This window comes from Oratosquilla oratoria, chromosome 24, assembly GCF_046742065.1.
Source record: "Oratosquilla oratoria isolate Oo_2021 chromosome 24, ASM4674206v1, whole genome shotgun sequence".
Lineage (NCBI taxonomy): Eukaryota > Metazoa > Arthropoda > Malacostraca > Stomatopoda > Squillidae > Oratosquilla > Oratosquilla oratoria.
Window position 1 is genome coordinate 44080392 of NC_134800.1, and position 6304 is coordinate 44086695.

Below are 6304 nucleotides of genomic sequence, written 5' to 3' on the forward strand. Positions count from 1 at the left end.
AATACAACCCAAATGAATACAATTAGTTTAAAAAAATAGCTATCCAGTACCGACAAAATAAGGAAAACAAAACGTGTAGCAATGGGATTGTAGTAAAAATCCAAATGAAATAGTAATATATATATATATATATATATATGCTTAAAAGTGGCAGTCTGCCGACAAGATTGACTAGATAAACACCATATGAGGACGGAGCCTTTATTTGTACGACGTTTCGCTTATTACAGCTTTTTCAAGTACAAGTTGAGATACAAATGCTTGAGATTAAATAAGGGGAAAGGAGGGAACGGGGAGAGAAAAAGGGGGGGGGAAGGAAGAGGAGGAGGAGGGTGGGGGGATTGGACACTGGGAAAGGATGAGAATGCTGGCCCAAACGTCCGTGAGCGAAATGTCCACAAAGGGTGGTTTAAGTATTTAATATTTTGCTGGCCATGGGTATTAGGGGAATAATGTGAGGAGATATGTTAAACATGCCCCTGTTTTGTTCAATAGTGTTCGTTCCTTGAATGATTGCTGCTTCTAAACACTTCCTGCGGATTTTGTCTGGTTCCCGCATCAGCAGCTCTGCATTCTTCCAGTCCATAAGATGGTTTTCCTTGTTTCTATGTGTCACACATGCATTGGTGGTGACATCATGCCTGACGTCGTAACGGTGTTCACGTATTCGTGTATTCAGGTCGCGTGACGTTTCTCCGATGTAAACTTTATCACATCCCGAACACGGAATACGATAAACACCGGCTTTGGTGCTCGGTGTCTGGTTGTTGTGTGTTTCCGTCTTCGTGATGTCTTTTATTGTTCTGCTTGTCTGGCACACTATTTCCAAGTTGGTGGTTCTTAAAAGACGTGTCAGGTTGGTGGCAACGTCGCCGGTTGGCAACACGAGACGTCTAGTTGTGCTGTCCTGCTGCCTACGGCTTTCCCGAATCTTAGCGGCCTGCTGTTTGCAATTATCTAAAAGAAACTCTGGAAATTTTAGTGTTAAAAAGGTCTCTTTAATAAACCTGCACTCTTCTTCTAAGTATTTTGCACTACATATCCTAAATGCCCTAAGGAAAAAACCTATTACTACTCCTCTCTTGGTCCTTATATCATGGTGGGAGTAGAAATGAATTAAATCATTTTTGTTGGTGGGCTTTCTATACACTTTGAATTCAAATTGGTTACCGTACTTAAAGATGTGTGTGTCCAGGAAAGGAAGAGAATCGTGGATTTCTTCCTCTAGGGAAAACTGAATGGTGGGCTCCACTTCGTTTAAGGCCGTCTGCAAGCGCTGAAGATTGAAACGCCTGGGTGTGACGAGTAAGATATCGTCCACATATCGCAGCCAGGTCACATGCTCGGGAACGATGTTGGCAAAGGGTCCTGTTTCTAGAAATTCCATGAATAACTAGACGTCTCGTGTTGCCAACCGGCGACGTTGCCACCAACCTGACACGTCTTTTAAGAACCACCAACTTGGAAATAGTGTGCCAGACAAGCAGAACAATAAAAGACATCACGAAGACGGAAACACACAACAACCAGACACCGAGCACCAAAGCCGGTGTTTATCGTATTCCGTGTTCGGGATGTGATAAAGTTTACATCGGAGAAACGTCACGCGACCTGAATACACGAATACGTGAACACCGTTACGACGTCAGGCATGATGTCACCACCAATGCATGTGTGACACATAGAAACAAGGAAAACCATCTTATGGACTGGAAGAATGCAGAGCTGCTGATGCGGGAACCAGACAAAATCCGCAGGAAGTGTTTAGAAGCAGCAATCATTCAAGGAACGAACACTATTGAACAAAACAGGGGCATGTTTAACATATCTCCTCACATTATTCCCCTAATACCCATGGCCAGCAAAATATTAAATACTTAAACCACCCTTTGTGGACATTTCGCTCACGGACGTTTGGGCCAGCATTCTCATCCTTTCCCAGTGTCCAATCCCCCCACCCTCCTCCTCCTCTTCCTTCCCCCCCCCTTTTTCTCTCCCCGTTCCCTCCTTTCCCCTTATTTAATCTCAAGCATTTGTATCTCAACTTGTACTTGAAAAAGCTGTAATAAGCGAAACGTCGTACAAATAAAGGCTCCGTCCTCATATGGTGTTTATCTAGTCAATATATATATATATATATATATATATATATATATATATATATATCTACTGTATATATATGTATGTATATATATAATATATACAGTATATATATATATATATATATATATATATATAATATACTGTATATATATATTATATATATATATACATATATATATATAGCTACACATAAGATAACTTGTAGTTTGGTGGAAGAAAGACATCACAAATTTGATGTGAAGACAAAGCGACATTATCCTAACACACCAATACAATATACAATAAAGATGCAATAATACCCTAACCCTGCGACGTTCTTTTTTTATGTCTTCACAAGTAAACCTAGGTCAGCTGGATCCATGCAGTCACTTGATAATTCAGATGGCAAAGCCTCGCAGTGAATTTTCACCACCTGTGCACCACGTGTACACAAGGGAATGGTGTTATGAGATTCAGCTGGCACTCTGGACTCAGATGGTGAGCGGGTCCAGAAAGTGCTGTCCTACTTTTTATTTTATTTATTTATTCTATTTATTTATCTATTTATTTATTTCTTTATTGAATGATGAATGTTTTGTTGCTTGTGTTAGTGCGGAAAGATATAATATTTACCTTTTATTTTGTTTTGTTTATTTTTTTCAATCTGTGATGTACTTTGTTTTATGTATTATCATCTGTCTTGTGTGTGTATGTGTGCGTATACACACACACACACACACACATATATATATATATATATATATATATATATATATATATATATATATATATATATATATTACAGGTGAAAAATGTAATCACACATTTGTCAATAACGTAGAACCCACTGTTGGAGTAGAAAAGACTGGAAACGGGGAATCTATATATTTCGATTGCAAACTGCAATCCTCTTCAGTAGATACAAATAAGAGAGGGCGTGCTGTTTAAGTAGCACCCTTAACAAAAGAAAGGGGAACATGGGAAGATATATCTACCCTCGGCTCACTCCGTATGTGAGGTCAGGAGGCAAATGAGCTTTCACTAGGTTGGAGATGAAGAGTCCGGACATTATGTCCGGGGACCATTGCCCCTTTGAAATATTCATGTTGGGCTGAAATTCAATGATCGTAGATTCTACCATTTTTCTCCTGAACTCACATCTGGATTTATAAATAAGCTCAGCTCTGTCCCAATCTAAACAATGTTTAAATTGCTTAACATGTTGGAACACAGCTGAGCTCTCTTGTGCATATTTAATGGAACGTTTATGTTCAATCATCCTGGTATTCAAATCCCTTCCAGTCTGTCCGATGTAAACTAAGTCACAACCTTTACATGGAATCGAATAAAGGTTGTGACTTAGTTTACATCGGACAGACTGGAAGGGATTTGAATACCAGGATGATTGAACATAAACGTTCCATTAAATATGCACAAGAGAGCTCAGCTGTGTTCCAACATGTTAAGCAATTTAAACATTGTTTAGATTGGGACAGAGCTGAGCTTATTTATAAATCCAGATGTGAGTTCAGGAGAAAAATGGTAGAATCTACGATCATTGAATTTCAGCCCAACATGAATATTTCAAAGGGGCAATGGTCCCCGGACATAATGTCCGGACTCTTCATCTCCAACCTAGTGAAAGCTCATTTGCCTCCTGACCTCACATACGGAGTGAGCCGAAGGTAGAGATATCTTCCCATGTTCCCCTTTCTTTTGTTAAGGGTGCTACTTAAACAGCACGCCCTCTCTTATTTGTATCTACTGAAGAGGATTGCAGTTTGCAATCGAAATATATAGATTCCCCGTTTCCAGTCTTTTCTACTCCAACAGTGGTTTCTACGTTATATGTATATATATATACTGTACAAAAATACGTATATATTTATATAAAAACACAGCTTGTCTCCAAAAAAACATTCACCGTAATATTACCTTCCTCCTTACACTTATCACTTATTACCTAATACCCAGAAATGACCGGACACCAAGTTATTACTTTACACAAAGATATTACTTAATACTTTCCAAGAGTTCCTGGTTTTCACACACGCGCGCGCGCGCACACACACACACACACACACACACACACACACACACACACACACACACACACACACACACACACACACACACACACACACACAGACCTGAACAGCTGCACTTTTCCCTTCCTCCATTCACGGTGATCCATTTGCCAAGCGGTTGGTTGCTTTCAGACTGATCGGTTAACCGGACGCGTTACGGATAACCGATACATTGTGCCGGATAAAGGGGAGGGCCTCAAGTGCGATGAAGGAGAGAGAGAGAGAAAGAGAAGGAAAGAAAAAGAGAGAGAAGAGAGAGGGAGAGGGAGATAAAGAGAGAGAGAGAGAAGAGTATGGTCAACTTTCCCGAACAAGTTACTCGTCCCAAACTTCCGGTCCTTCCTTGCGAGACGGATCTTGAAAGAAAAAATAAAGAGGTCGCGTTTACCCAAGGGATGTGTTTCATTACGCATAGTTTAGAGCTTGTGCTGCCTCCTCCTTCGCTTTGAGAAAAAAAAGGGTGGGGGAGGACGTTTTACTTATTATTATTTTTTTTTTCATTAGCTTTACCATGGGCCAATTGGTCTCATGCTTTCAACCTCTTTTGCTTTTCAAATTATACATTTATTTCTTGGAATGAAAAAAAATCACTGAATTCCTTTTAATCCGGTACGTCTCCCACAGATTTTATTCTGTCTAACATAGGATGATTTAATTCTGATAAAAAGAGGCTGTACAGCTTGGGGCCTAGATCGATAGATCAATGATTCTCATGTTGTCGGCGATAGCGAGAATAAAGCCTACAAAGTTTGCCACCATAATGGAAGGCTTGATGGTCAGTTTACATCTATTTTTTTCTATTTTATTTATATATTTATCGTTATTATCATTATTATCATTATTATTTTATTTTGTCCTTTATGATTACACTGCTGGAATCTTGTCAAGATTAGCATATCCATCATATTCAAGATACCATTTATCTTTGTATTGAATATCTTATAATCTGCAAATAAAGCTAATTAGACTAACGTTACCTAATCTAACCTGGTTTAGTTAAACAAGGATCAATTTAATAATAATATTTCAGAAATGTTGGGTTCACTAATCTTGCCAAGATGTCATTGCTAAGTTAGAGTAACTGCAGCACACAAAACAAAGTCCTTTCTCGATTGGACCCTTCCATGCACAGTTGTCCTTTTCCCCCTCCTTCTGATGTCTTCAGATCGTCTTTTATGTTTGTTTCCGTGGGACTAGAGAATGGGTTAAGATAAGGGTCTCCCGAAGACATTTCCCTAAAATTTCGAGAAGAATCCCAGGCTGTCTGGACAGGATGTAGACGAAGAGTTCCAACTTCTCGAAGAGTCTTCCTAGTTCATTCGAAGTCCACGAAGAGATTACAAAGTTCGCGAAGAGTCTTGTTCTTGGAGTTTGCAACGAATGTTCAATGGACTCCAAGTGGTCCGTGCCCTCCGTCGCGCATTTACATGAGAGGATCTCCCGCTCCCTAAATAGAAATTTAAACTTTTTTTTTTTTCTGGAAGATAGTCTCTTCTCTGTGTGACGTCAGAAGGTGATGCCTCGAGTTTTTTGTTTGTTTCTTCTTCGTTTTCTTCGTCTTCTTCTTTGTACTCTACTTCTTCGTCTTTTTCGTCCATTATTTATTCTTCTTATTATCATTATTATTCGCGGTGATTTATGTGTTACTACATTTTCATCATTATATATATATATATATATATATATATATATATATATATTTATATATGTATGTATACATATATATATATAAATGTATATATATATATGTATATATATATGTATATATATGCATATATATATATATAATATGTATATATAAGTATATATATATATATATAAAAGTATATATATATATGTATATGTATACAGTAGAAGCCCGATTTAACGAATCTCAATTTAGCGGAAGCTCAAATTAGCAAACTGCAAATAGCAATAACAAAAATGCTCAACTTAGCGGAAATGGTCCGCTAAGTTGACCATTTTCCGCTAGCTGGCCAGACGCGCGTCTACGGAAATAGCTCAATTTAGCGGGAACGGTAAGCTAAGTTGAGCATTTTCCGTCAACTGGCCACATGCGTGTCTCAGAGTCCAATGTTACCAGATGTTACCAGATTGTGGTGGTGGAGTCAAGGAAAGTTTTATAATTTAGTACT